This window comes from Eleginops maclovinus, chromosome 8 (assembly GCF_036324505.1).
Source record: "Eleginops maclovinus isolate JMC-PN-2008 ecotype Puerto Natales chromosome 8, JC_Emac_rtc_rv5, whole genome shotgun sequence".
Taxonomy (NCBI): domain Eukaryota; kingdom Metazoa; phylum Chordata; class Actinopteri; order Perciformes; family Eleginopidae; genus Eleginops; species Eleginops maclovinus.
In genome coordinates, this window is record NC_086356.1 from 16,294,107 (window position 1) to 16,309,222 (window position 15,116).

The 15,116-nt window shown below is 39.5% G+C and overlaps 1 protein-coding gene across 1 annotated transcript in view; it reads right to left on the reverse strand.

The window, feature by feature from the left end:
* The window catches only part of lhfpl2a (LHFPL tetraspan subfamily member 2a), a 37,052-nt gene extending 27,576 nt beyond the window's left edge, over positions 1 to 9,476 (reverse strand). Inside the window, exon 1 of the mRNA XM_063890256.1 lies at positions 9,221 to 9,476. The gene's annotated coding sequence lies outside the window, so the exon portion shown is untranslated. The remainder of the gene's footprint in view (positions 1 to 9,220) is intronic.
* Between the last annotated feature and the right edge of the window lie 5,640 nt (positions 9,477 to 15,116).

Here is a 15,116-nt window from a genome sequence, read left to right on the forward strand (position 1 = left end):
TGTGTGTGTGTGTGTGTGTGTGTGTGTGTGTGTGTGTGTGTGTGTGTGTGTGTGTGTGTGTGTGTGTGTGTGTGTGTGTGTCTGCCTGTAAACCACAGACCGCACACACAGATGACATCACCTTGCAGTGATTAGTCTGTTAGCTCAATGTTAAACACACAGATGGCTGTATTCAGTGGGGCCGGTTTATAATTCTTATTAGAGATAAAGCGCTTTTAAGGCAAAGAAAAAGTACCAGATATGAAATCAAAGAGGAAGAAGAGATCCAAAACATATGACTTTTAACTGACTTTGATCTTGTTTCCTTTGTTCAGATCTGGTGAAGTCATGTTTGAGGTCTCTGAAAGGTCTCTCTCTATCTTTATATGATAACAGACAGGTGTATTAAGTGCCCTTTAATGTGGATAGGAGGGTAATTTCAAGTTTCTCCCAGACATGATGACAGACATAATGGGCAAAGAGGTTTCACGTGAGTCACACACACACACACACACACACACACACACACACACACACACACACACACACACACACACCCCCCCCCTTCCCCCCCCCTATCAGGAAAGTATATGTGCTGCAGTCTCACCAAATTGTGTTATCATGTCTGTAATTGTATTTTAGGAGGCATCATCTTTCCTGTCTAGCCTCTGAACCTGTGAACCCACAGTGGCCAGCAGTGGCTCAGTAAGTAGGGGACTGGGAATCGTAGGGTCACCGGTTCAAGTCCCCGAACAGACTTGAAAAAATATGGAAAATGGACTGCTACTTGAAGAGGTCCCAGTTCACCTCCTATGCCCTGCTGTGGTGCCCTTGAGCAAGGCACCGGACACCTCCAATCCCCCCTCCCCATTGCTCCCCAGGGCGCTGCACAATAGCTGCCCACTGCTCCTAGTACTAGGATGGGTTAAATGCAGAGGACCAATTTCACTGTGTGTGCTCTGCTGTGTGCATGTATGTGACTAATAAAGAGGGTTTCATCCTCCAATTCTTCTTCTTCTCTTCTTCAGTGATAAAGATTTCCACTTAGTGTCATGGGCCATTGGCCCCCAGGAATCTAATGGCCCTGCAGTAACGGGGCCTTAACGGCTGCTTTAACTTGTTTAACCATCCTGAGAAGACGCTAAGTGTGTACATGATCTCGAAAGTGCATGTGAGCATTAAACTGCCTGAATGTAGCTGCCGTTTAGGTGTTGAAAGTTTTATAGTCCACACCTTGCATTTTCAGCTCAATTCATCCAAAACAAAAGCATACTGCCTTGAGATTTCTGCTTCCTTCCTAATCACAGAAAGGTAAACATATTCCTTTTTGAGAAGCTAAATGCAATCAAAAGCGACTTTTAAGTGAGGATTAATTAACGCACAGTGTCCTTGTGTTACTCTACACAGAGCAGAGTGCCAACAGGTTTCATAGGGACTATTTCTTAGCTGAAAAGTAGTTCCAGTAAAAAACGGTTACAGCGAGGTCTGTGTAAGAAGTATAATTTAAAGTTTGCAGTCCTCAAAATAACACATTTAACATGTTACTCTTTCTGCTCTTAGTTTGGTGATGTTTTGGCCAAGAATTAAATGGTTCAAGGCATCAATTTGATCTGATGGACTGGTATCAGCTCTGAACCTAATAATGGATTACGGAACTAGAATCACATGACAAGAACAATTAACGTAAGTCAGATCGGTGCCTTGAGGTATGAAAATTGAAATCAGGAGATAAAAGTTTGGAAGGTGCACAAATGAACACCTATAATGTGTGTTCAGCCAAAACCAAAACAGAAACTGAAGACATTCACACAGTTTTCTTAACCAACCAGCACTGTTTGTTGAAGGTTTATCACATGTCCGTCTTAAAACTGCCATTTGGAGGAGTTTCATTTGACACCTAAATGACAGAATAGGTATTTTAAAATCCATGCACTTTGGAGATTGTTTACCAAATGCATTCTGTTAAATAGTAAATCAGACGAAAAACAATATTTCAAAACCATATCAGTTTGCATATGAGCCTCTCAGATGTAAATATTCGACAGATGGGCAGCTTAACTTGTGTAGGTCAGAGGCAGCTCTTAAAAAAGTGGTTCCCCACAGAGTGAATGATCTCTGGGGCACGGAGGTTGTCAAAGGGAAGTCATGACACTGGTGTAGGGGGGAGAAGACGGAGGAGGGGGAGGAAGAGGGCACAAAGGCAGTTCCAGACTCTTGCCCCTGGGAGATGGATCACAGATGTCTGACCAGAGCCGCTGAACTTAATTGTGAAACAAAAGCTTAACCTTCTCTTTCTCTCGTAGTCATTTATTTTCTACTCTTTGCTCTTTCCTTTTTAGAAACTTGTTTTCCTTTATGACCCGCTCTCTGTCCCCTAACACTGTCATTACTGCCCTCTCTGATTCACTTTTCTTGAGCCTGTGTTTACTCTCCCCTCTGCCTCGCAGCGAAGGACGGCGTAATCCCTGCTGTCTTCGGATGTGCAAATACCACTTAGCTGTTGAGGGCCGCCCCAAATGACAACAGCAAACAAAGAAATGCCTCATTGCCTACAAGAATGCATCTTTTATGAAGGCTTCGTTCAGCAAAAAGTCAAACCGATCAAGCAATTGGGGGTAAATATTTAACAGAAACACTCACTTTTGTTAGCAGAAGCATCTATTATTGTTGCAAAGACGCTTTACTGGGTAAATAACTTTAATTTAAAGGTTAGGAGATGAGTGTAGAAGGGAGAGTTGACTCTGGGTTGAACCCCAAACTGTTTATTTAACCGGAGCCATGTCAGTGCTGATCATACCTGAGATTGGATCAAACCGGATGCATCTGTTGACGGGCCTGTGGCTGGGAAAACTAGCCTGGCAAATACCAATTTAATTCAATAACCCCTGTTTGTATCGGCTCGTTATAATGGCTGGAGCTTTGGAGTGTATTATCTGATCTTGTAATAAAATCCTAAGTAAGTATCTGAGTCTTTCTCCCAATTTACCCACAAAACATTGGGGGGAAAAGATCCTTAAACAAGGCTAGTTTTTGTGCTGAAGCTTGTGACTGTGTGGTCCCACAGGTGCTGTAACATTATCCCATCCCAGTTTAGTGGAGTGGTCACCCTCACCTGCAGAGCCCTCACACTACAAATCAATTCACAGCTGCACAGGCCATTAGGCAGACCTCTGCTCAGTGACCAGAGGAGAGATAAGCGGAAAAGCTGCCAGAAGTTTCCAAGGTTTTCAATTTAACACAGAAGTTTTACAATAAACCCCTCAAAACCTTCTGTTAAACCATTGCCCCCAAAATGAAGACTATTGAAAACCAAAAACACAAAAGATAAGGCGTAAGGATTTAATTTTAGAGTCCAATTTTATCAATTTATAGACGTTCTAGTGTGAATTGATGGTTGCCGTCTAAAAATGAGAGAACTTGCTTCTGTATTTAAAAATCAACATTATCGTTGTGAAATAAGACATACTGTAGCTACTGTGGGAGAAAGGAAACTCTTACAGCTATAAAAACAGTTACTAATGGGGGAAAACGGTCAACTACTGTGAATACAGTTAGTAATGTGAGTACCATTAGGTCAAACCAGTGACCTGCTTTATATTTTAGCATGAGTCACCACTATTAAAAATCTGCCAAGACAGGATGCAGAGAAAGACAGAGGGAGCGTTACAGTCGTTGGTCCTGCTGCTCTCTGGCTACCAGTGGTGCAGGGCTGGTAATGACCGATGACTGTCTGCCAGTGCAAAACACAATATTGTTTCCATGGTGCTGGAGAAACCAGGACATAAGCATGGGAAATTACACCTCTGTGCTGAGAAGTTACAGTAAAAGCAAGTGAAAGTGTAAGCTTGACTGGTATGACAAAGGGATTTTTTGGAGCTAGTCTTAAAAGGTAAATCAATATTTCCCTTAAATGACTCGAGTTAGTTGATTGGACTAGCAGACATTAAATAGAGACACATACTCATGTCTGTTGTTGCAATAGAGAGTGGAAAACTTGTATATCTGATCCTAAACGCATGATGAAACGTACACAGAGGTCATTTATCGAACAAAAATGACAATTTACTGTAAGGATTTACTTGTTTTATCCGTTTATATAATTTGGACCCTTACTATTTCCACCAAATGTAGACGTTTTATTAAAGCAATAGTACAGTATATTGTGGGATTTCCTTTCTTGCTAGGAGGTGTATGACAAGGTTGACCCCAATCTCATTTAGGTGTGCACTAAGCTACACCTAGCACACAGACACGTAGCTTAGCTTAGACTTAAAATAGAGGAGGCTAATGGTTTTTGATAACTTAGTGTTAAACTTACATTGTGTACAGACTAAACCAACAAGATGCAGGGTGTTAAGAAGTGAGCTTTAGAGGTGCTGGTCTATTTGATTAACCTCTGGAAAGAGGCCTGATTAGTTTTTAAGCTCGGCTAACATCCTGTTAGCTCTAGTTTCACAATTAGCATATGTACGAGAGTGGCATCCTTCTTGTTTATGGCAGGAAAGTGAATATTTCCCTAAATGTGAAACTATTTGTTTAAAGATAAAACTTTTTTCAATTAAAATAATAAGCTGCAACCCCAGTTAACACAGAAACACATTAACGGATTAAATGTCTCTGTGCTGATTGTCTTTTTCTAAAACAAACAACTACAGCTTGATAGCAAATTATTATGTTCAGCTGTTACACAAACAAAATGTACAATCTTGTGTAATCTGCTCCATACAGCTTAAAGCCTTTTCCATGACCTAAGCCAAACTGAGCATATGATACCACCTTATCGCACATTACACACAGACTGCCTATTGTGGAGGGTCATAACCCTTAATGATTAGCATACAGCTGTGAGCCTGAGCTCCCCCAGTGACTCCGGTTCCAGCTTAATCAATATTCAAACATGTCTGATACAAAAATAGCTGGTTAAAGAAAAAGACAGGATGTTTGGCAGGAAGGAAAACACAGGAGATGCAACGCTGACTAAGAGAAATTAAACTGAATTGAACACACGAAGCAGAGTGTAATGAGCATGCAGTTGCTCAGGGACTACATAAAGTGCTGGGGGCCATGCAGCTGCAAAACGCACCGTCCGTCTGCCGTGCTTTCCCCTGAGACTGACCCCCCCCCCCTGCGAGCCACAAAGGAACAAAACCTACTGCAGATTCTTTCTCCTCATTTCACCCGACAGGAGGGTCCGGCTCCCTCTCTCTGCCCTCCACAAGTCATTCTTTGAATATCTCTTCCTATAGGAGAGGCTATGGTCCAAACAGGCCTACCTTCAATAGACAGAGGGGACAAGTGTTGGTTGAGGGCTTTGTTATTGTGGAGGACCCCACCCTGCTGGTTTCCCAGTAAACAGCAGGCTGTAGAGCCGCTGGAGGTAGATGTACCCCCAGGAGAGGCTCATCTCCGGGAGCCACAGGGGGGCCCAGAGGACGGGGAGAGAGTCTGAGAAAATGGAGGGCGAGGAGTAAGCAGAGGAGGGAAGGGTGATTAGCTCAAGCGCTGCCTAATCTAATCAGTGTGCATGACTGCCCTACATGGAGGGGACACAAAGAGAGAGAGTAAGAAGGTTTTGTATCTTTCTGTGAGGGATAGGAGAGTTAAATCAGTGGTTTAAGAACAAAAGGCCACATGAGAAAACTCATGTAAACGCTGCTGGACACTGTCACATTTCACATGGACGTGATAAAGCTGGAGCTTCTGTTTTGTTCTCTGACTGTTGAAAAACCACAGTAACAAATCAGAGGTTGATGATGTGCATTTAATTTTGAAAACCACCAACACTGACATTATGACTCAATATCGGACAAAAGTTCAGTGACTTTTTTATGTTCACATCAATTCATTAATTCATGAACTAATAAGTACAAAAACAAAGGGCACAACCAATTAGAGCTCTCTGTGTAGGGTCAATTCATGTTCCTTTTCAAAACTTGAATACTGTTTGAAATACAAATATTTGGTGTTTTTGAATTCAAAATCAACAATGTGTAAGCAGCACATTCTCCAGCTTGAGAGTCCTGTTGTCAGCTAACTAGGATATTTTTATTTATTTTCTAATGGCACGGATGAAGAATTAGTTTGTATAATTAAAAGCAAATGTGGATAAAGGTAAGGCTTTTTGCCCCAAAAGGTATTAGCATAACAATAACAATAGATTACCAAATGAGATGAAAGCTCATTGAAGCTATTGTGAATTTGAGTTTTTGGCTGGATTCATAGGTTGAGTTCAATTTAAAAAATCAAGCAAATTACGTTAGGTTGAAATGTTTTCAAACTTAAATTTTTTTGTCTGACAGCGGAAAATGTCAGAGAACAAATCTTCTCAGACGCTTTAGAGACTGTGACTGTGACTTTTCCAGTACCGGTAAAACAGACCATCTCTGAAGCAGCTCTATTAAAAACATAAAAACTTGGACACACAGCTCCTTTTAGAAGCCTGCAATGGAAAACCTTATAACGTAATGTGACCCAGTTGAGATTTGTCTGATTTGTTAACACTACTTCCTTACATTACGTCAATTTTACAGCCAAATAAACAATCTTTAGTAGAGAAACACACAACTTAAAAAACACTGCGTTGGTTTCCTGGATGCTCCGGTTGAAAGTTTTATTAACCGCACTTGTTGAGAAACAAACGAATACTGTTGGGTTTAAATAATGAATCAAAAAAAGCGCAGATTGTCAAAAACAGATGTTGCCAGGATAGAGTATTTCCTAACTCCAAGTAAAAGTGCAACAGTAGTCTGAGGAAATACGATGCATATAAACCAGCCTTGTTATCAGGGCCATCTAAACTGGAGGTTATCCACAGCAGGGCTTTAGTGTAACAAACTGTATTCCAGATGTTAGTCCCAGCCGGCCGGAGTCATCTGGTTTAACCTCTGACACAGGAGCAGCCGTTCAATTAGTGGATTTCACACTCTGGTCATGGTGACACCACAGCACTGGCTATGGTTTCAAGCACACAATGATAGTGCCCAGGTCTGATTTCCATCAGCAGCTACATTTATTTATGATCGAAAGGCATGGAGAAGATGTATATCAAATCCTCCAATGATACAGTCCTCATACCAGGAGACATGTGCAGACCCAATCCAATAAACTGCAGCCAGCATCCGGGATTAATGACCAAAACATTGCCATCAAGGCTCAAGAAAAAGCACGGAAGGCAGATGATGTGGTCTCCATGAATGGCCGAGTAGTTCAACTTTTGTTGTTTTTTTTCGCAAAAAACTGCACCGGGCAAAACGAGGCTGGTAATATTTTATTTCCATGCTTTGGAAGCTTAACATTCAGTTTAGGAAAAGAGAGTAAAAAAAAAATACATAAAAGAACTTTTCCAAAGCATCTGCGCGGCCATACTGCCAAGAGAGAGGAACACACTTTTTTTTTTGCTTTTCTTGTGGCCAAAACGAAGGGTCGTAATGAATGAAGCCCAGCCTTTTTTAATGGGCCAAACACAGAGCCCTGAGGGACCACATGCACTGGCACAAAAAACTAAAACCACTGGCAAACCCTGACAGTGAACTCCATCAAACCACCATCTTTAATGCTAGTCATTCATTCAGTGATGACCTAAGCATCATTAAAGATCTGAAGCTTTGTAAAAAAAAGAAATTACAAAGAACTGTCTCAAGCTAATTTTGGAATATAAAGTCATGACCGAGACCACAGCATGACGGCACTGCTGCTGGTACTAAAGTGACAACACTACATTGAACAACATCAATTAGCATGATAACAAAACTATAGAAGCTAAAGTATTATCTATAGTGTTGATCTTGTTGCAGAGAAAGTGAATTCCAGTTGGAAAAAAACAGTTCAGGCTCTGATGTTTCCGACCACACTGAATCAGTGACTGCGGTTTGGATTAAAAAAAAATTAAAAACATCCCTCGTGAACACCTTGCCTTTCAAACCATTGTAAAAACAGCATCACATTTAGAAAAGCTGCTTATTGAGAAAAAGCAGGGCCCTCCTTATGAATTATATAAAACTTTGTTCCTAAATTTGGTCCCATTATGGTCCAAACAGTTCAGATATTAAAAGTAAAAGCCCCCAGGTGCGCTTTCTCTTCCGCACACAAACACAGGTCTACAGGGGAGACCTGGCTTATTGTTGAAACACAAGATGAACACATGACAAGAATCTATGTTGCACTCTTGTCAAGATCAGTGACTGACTTTCTCTTGAAGTAACAACAGCAGAGCAACCTTAGACCTTCAATATATCCACTGACACACAGTGCAAGGATCAGGTGTTTGAGGTTAAAGACGCTTTTGATAGGGCTGCCGTGGAAAGTCAAACTTGGTTGTTTTTAGAGCTTGGAGAATGTTGTGCTTAATAGGTTAATTTGAGTTTTTTTATAAGACAAAATAAAAAACAATACCTAATTGTCAGCTACTTTTTTCTTAGCCTTATTTGATAGTAAAGAAACATATATGGTTTTAAACTGTTGGTCACACAAAACAAGATTTCTTGAAACAGTATGAGCTTTGGAGACATCAGTTAGGGACCTTAATCACCATTTATAGACTTAACAATAGTTTTCTGTTCATATGCGTCTCAGTCTTTTATAGGTAATGATGTACATGGTTTGACTAAATAGATTAAATTAAACAAAACATTTTTAAAGTTAGACTGTGTTTACAACTGCTGCACTTAATGGCTATTCCTATCAGAGCTGATTAATTTGTTAATTGATTGGCAACGATGAAGATAATTGACTTTTTAAGGAGGAATACACACATTGTCCTGTTTGAAATTAAGAGATGTCAACAATTGCTGTCAACATTATGAAACATTTAATATTTTTGACAACTCTTGATGACATATGTCCAACCTCAAACCCCATTTCCGTTCTAATATTAATACTTTTTTAAAAGCATGTGCATGGTGAGTTTTTTAAAGATGTTGGAGACACACATATTAATTAAAACTGTAATAATCGAATGTTTCAATGCATAACTCTCACTGATAACTGTCACACTTGGATCACATAATAGGGGGCATGTGTGCTGCTGCATTGCCTGGAAAAGCATCTGTCTGCTCGGCTTTCCTGCCACGAGTTTCCCCTTCACATAAGCTCTGGGAGAAATACCACCAATACAAATCGTGAAAACACTAAGTTAAAAAGTCAAAATGCGTGTGTCTGATATACTTCAACGTTGGCTTGTTTCATAGCCGAATAATGTCCCTGTTGTAGAAAATTCGTGTTAAAAAAGAGTTTCACTACTTACGTGTAACTGCTGCCGATTAGTTTTTCTGTAGCGACGCCTCTGAAATCCAGCTGTATCTGATTGTGTCTTCTTCTTTGTGTAGTTTAAGTTGTCGTGGTTGATCCTGTTTTGTTTTGTTTTCCTCAGTTTGTCTTCTTCATCCTCCACGTTTTTCCTCCGGGAACCGAAGAAGAATGAATGGTTCCGTCCTTCTCTTCTGCCCCAGACAGACTACCGCTGATGGGAGTGACTCCAGCCGTTAGCTCCCTCCCACATCCTCCAATCACTGCTGCTTCCACTGCACTCAGGAGCATGCATTATTTATGTAATGCCACAATATGCTGTAAAATGTATGTGTATGGCCACTGCTGTGTTGTTGCTGGCAACGACACGTATTTCGTTTTTTCAGAAAAATGCATAAAACCAAGATTTCTGCAATAAAAGCTAAATGGCCCAATGCAAACATAATGACCAGAGTTGGGCATTAACTAAGTACATTTACTATAATTTTGATATATTTGTATTTATTTCTATGTTATGGTACTTTGTACTTCTACTCCACTACAATTATTTTTGTACCTTTAGTTAATTTGCAGAATGGGATTAATGATGTGAAATATAATCAACACCTAAATCAGACTTTAGTTACACCTGGAATAAATTCACAAGCTACCCTGCAGTATACAAAGTCATTCAAATTAGTTGCACCTTTGCCAGATTTGATGAACACTTTACTGCATCAATAATTATAATCAAAACATATCATATATTTTTCTGAAATGGGTAAATGTGCATAATAAGTACTTTTACTTTTGGTACTTAAAGTATATTTGAATGCTTATACTTTTGTACTTTTACTTGGGTAACCTTTTGAATGCATAACTTTACCTTGTAAAGTATTTCTACACTCTAGTACTTGTACTTTTAATCAAGTACAAGATCTGCATACTTCTCCCACCTCTGATAATGACAACCCAGTGATAGAAAGTAACTCAGTACATCAAATACTCTACTTATTTTCCACTAAATCTTTTTGAAAGCCTCAAATACTTGTTACGTTTGAAATTAATTTAATTCAAACATTAATCCATCAATAACTAAAATCCCTAAAATGTTTTCAAATGATTTCTAAAAGTGTCAATCTGCATGTTGAATATGTTTACTTTAGTTAATTAAAGCATGTTTAGATGGTCTTACTGTTGTTCCAAGCTGCCTGCAGTATAAGAAGCTGGAAACGGCATCCTTAATTGCTTTTTCAATCAAGGTGGAGACAGGTTAGAATTAGAATCGGAGGATGAAACCCTCTTTATTAGTTACATACTGTACATGCACACAGCAGAGCACACACAGTGAAATTGGTCCTCTGCATTTAACCCATCCTAGTACTAGGAGCAGTGGGCAGCTATTGTGCAGCACCCGGGGAGCAATGGGGAGGGGGGATTGGAGGTGTCCGGTGCCTTGCTCAAGGGCACCACAGCAGGGCATAGGAGGTGAACTGGGACCTCTCCAAGTAGCAGTCCACTTTCCATATTTTTTCAAGTCTGTTCGGGGACATGAACCGGCGACCCTACGATTCCCAGTCCAAGCCCCTACTTACTGAGCCACTGCTGGAAAAAGGTGCAGTAGATTGACATTCATTGACATGCAAATTAATTCATGTATAAAATCAAGAGGATTTAACTAAGAGGAAATCTCCGCCACAAGGAGACCATAAATATGCGTATTAGCCATATGGTTGAGGAGCTATACCAGATTCATAATGTGTATGTTATTTTAGCCATTGATTCCTAAGCTTTAAGGGTATTTCTTTCCATGGTCAGAATATTTGATCATCGACTGAATAGACCTTTGAATAATTTGTGTATTGAAGACTTACCATCACTGCCTATATTGAGGCATCTACAGACTTTTGGTTTTCTTTAATAGCTTATATTAAAGTTTTCCACTTCAGTCAAATGAATAGTTATGCAGGGATACTCACAGGGTTACATGGATGCTTATTGTACCACACACAGTTCCCAAGAGTTTTGAAAGCATCAAATTGTATAGAAATCAAACAATAAATAAATTAGGCCTGAGAGTTACTGAAAGATACATCTATACGGAAAGTCATGGTTAGTTACAGACTTATTGGCTGTTAGTTAAGAATTACAGAATTTATATCCTACCAATTCCTCTCAATATATAGTTAATACTGTACATATTATGCATCTAGTAAAGCTGTTGTTGCTTAAGCATCTCTCACACTTAAATCAAGCTTGTCACACAGTATAGCATTTACATTTGGGTGTAATAGGCATGTGACATTCTGTCTAAATCTGAGTCTTAACCTTAAGTGGGAGGCTAACAGCTGAGCTAAAGTCTCCCAGCTCACACCAGTCAATGCCTCACATTCTGAGAGCTAAACATCTATTCAGGTCCAACATGATTGTCTATATGCTGCACAGCAGAAAGCCAGACGTAGCATTATTTCCAGACATGTGTCTATGTATGCACCATCTCCCATTCCCACTCTCCAATCTTTTATTCTCATCAAATTCAGTGAGGATGGGCAGGAGTAGTGCAAAACAAAAATGTTTGTGTATTGATGCATGCTTTGCACGGCACTGGACAAGTGTGAATGGACTATTTTGAGATTGTTGAGACTAAGAAGGGGAACAACTGGAGCCAGGAATTCGGTGCCCTATTTTTTGTTCTCCGCAGTCAATCAAATCAAATTTGAATGCAGAGAGAACACAAGGGAAGTCTTATGACTGTGCGGGAGCCAAACAGCTCTGCAGTTTCTGTCAATAAAACCAGCCTTGATGTTATCAATCAATCAGTTCCCGGGATCATTGTTAACCCTCACTGACCTTCAGTTCCACAATCAGAATGAAAGCACAAAAGAGTGCAATGGAAACACCAATATATTATACAATTTAAAACAAATAATACATGATTGAAATTTCCAATAAATGCAGTTTGAGCTACAGTGTTAGCTTCCCAATGTGGATATTTAAATACTCACTCGTTTGATTGATTGGTAACAACTGGAAAGATTAAGGTTTTTTCAATATACAGCTACAGCCCACAAATGACGTTATAATGATGTCAAAAGACATTGTGTTTTAGAACTATTAGACAATTCTAAAGAACAGTAATAGAGAAGAACCTAGACCATCTATTATGTCCTGATATCATTATGTAAACATACAGTTTACTGAAGAAGTGTGGCAAGCTATTTCTCCTGCAGATGAAAATATATTAACAATTATTTGGATTGCCATGAAACTTGGTACAGACGTTTATGGTGCCTAGAGGATAAATTATATAGATTTTGATGATCCTCACACCTTTCCTCTAGCTCTAACCTGACACCGACATTTGTGGTATATCGGATGGATTGCCATATCAGGACGGATTACAATCACTCTGTGTCTTTTCATCGACTTTGAATTGTTGTATTGTCCAATACTTTGTTTATTATGTAATGTCCCATAACAATTTCACCTGTTCTATTGCATTATCTGACCACTTAAGTATTGTATCGATATTTCACAGATTATTTCAATTGTAATCTTCATGATTTAATCTAAAATGTGACTTAATATATCTTTCTCTTCCTGTTTGAGAATAATGAATGGGACGTATACTAAGCCCATTCCCATGCTGAAAACCTGTCATCATAATGTTGGATAAGGAATGTAGTTATTATCTTCTAAAGCTTTTCTTTCTGTAGTTGCTCCTAAAACTTATTTAGGAAGAACCAAGATAAGATGCACATTCTACTATATGAGAGAGTGTACTAGAAACACAATGTTAATTACAGAACAATTTAGGTACAAGAATGCCTCATTGATCTTTGACCTAGGGCGTAATGCCAACACCTTTTTTTTGGTTAGGTGTGATGAGCTGTTGGATTTCCCCCCTCAAGGTTCAACAATTCCTGGCTGCACTAGTCAGTATGATTTTAATCTGTTTTCACAGTCAGGCAGCAGAAAGACACATCTTTTTTGGAATTCCAGTCCCACTTTAAACCTTCAATGTCTCTTTGTGGACATACCAGAGAGGAATCAAGGGTGGCAGCATTTTTTCTTTCTTTGAGCGTGTGTCCCACATGTGCTCACCATCAAAACATCAGAGCCTCACAACAGCTATCATATCTTTTTACGCTGTCATATCTCTCAGGGGCATCACACTTGTGGCACACATAGTTTTGTTGCAGCTGAAATAACAAAACGTAAAGGGGTTGAGGCGACGTCAGAGGCGGTGAATCCCTCACTGTTGATTCAGCAGAGGCAAATCAGAGTGTGTTTGTCACTCTGTAAGGCAGACTTCACAGGCCCGAGTCAAAAGGCAGGATTAAGTGTGAAAGACACACCAAAACCACTTTGAAAAAGTATGAAGAGATGACTTATGACACTCATAATGACAAGATAGAATAACTAGTCAGGAGGGGTTGTTCACCACAGACGGGCTATGGGAAGTGCTAAAGTGGTGAGCTGTCGAGCTGAGAAACTTGCAGGCCTCTGGTTTAAGAAGAAGTGGCAACATCTAATTAAGTAAGCTATCCCATCATCTTTAAATGCACAGTTTTGATTGTAGAGTAAACTAACAGAACAAGCGAATGACAAATTTGTAGCCTCAGCAATGTCAGAAGTTCTTTCCCAGAAACATAAAATAATCATGTGGTATTCTGGTAGTCACCCATTATCAAAATCCCTGTTTAAATTCCATTCACCAGCCACTTTGGTACCTCTTTTTTAGGCACAAGCACTTGAGTTTATACAGCCTAAATTAGAAACCTCTTATTTTTAAAAAGGAAGACAGTAAAAAGTAGAGTAGGTTTTTAAATTTTAAGCATGCGAGTGGCGTCACACATTTGCCTTGGGTGAACCATATGGAGTGAACTGTTACTAAGTAAATAATTCATTGAAATATGACCTAAAATCTCAAGAGCCACTCATTAATTAAGCATTTAAGTTCATTCTGGGCCTTGGAAGCATTATTTTGACCGAAAAAATTCAAGGGTCACTTAACGGCTTTCTGTATCATCAAGTGTTATGGATTCAATCATTACAGTAATTGAGCTCACATGTCAACAGAGCAAACTCCATACATTGATGAAGACCATGTGACAGACTTGAAAGCTCTCGAGAAAGCTAAGAGTGGACTTGCGTTAAAATTGATTTGTCAAACCACTCAATAATGCTCTTTGACATCAAAGAAAATAGATTCACTCTCCTTTCAGCAAGTTATATAGAGTTAAGTAAGCTTAGCTGAGAACAAAAGGGGAAACAGCTAACTTAGCTCTTTCTAGAAAATCTGCCCACTAGCACTTATAAGCACATTAATAAACACATGATGTATGTTTTTGTTGAAACTGTAAAAACTCCACTGTAAAAAATGATTATGGCTTTAGAAAAGTGTGTCCAGACTAGCTGTTTCTTCCTTAAACTAAGCTAAGCTAAGCTAAGCGTCAAAGCTAACCCTCCGTATAGCTTCACGTATACAAGTAACAGTTGTATCTAAACATTTAACACTTTGCAACAAAGTTAATTTAAGAAAAACTCCCATTATTTCTTTACTGATCGACTCATATGAAGCTTATGATTTCATATCAGACAGCTGAGAACAAACGACAACATGAAAATCAACAACAAAGTGCTATCTTTTAGAGTAATAGGTCAAACAATTGTTAAAGAAAAAGGAATTCTCAAAAAAACAAGAGTCAGTGACATCTGACTCTGTTTTCCAGTCACCAGCATTGTTGTTTGCTTTGCTATGCTGCCAATCAATATACACGGCAGGTTAAGGGTCACAGCCCACATTAGGACAGGGCCGTCCCCTCTCTGCAGGGAGCATTTCCTGTCGTAGTCTGCATGCGCCTGCCAGTGTGAGGTCAATCACTAGGAGGCCAAATGTTAAAGAGAGTGGA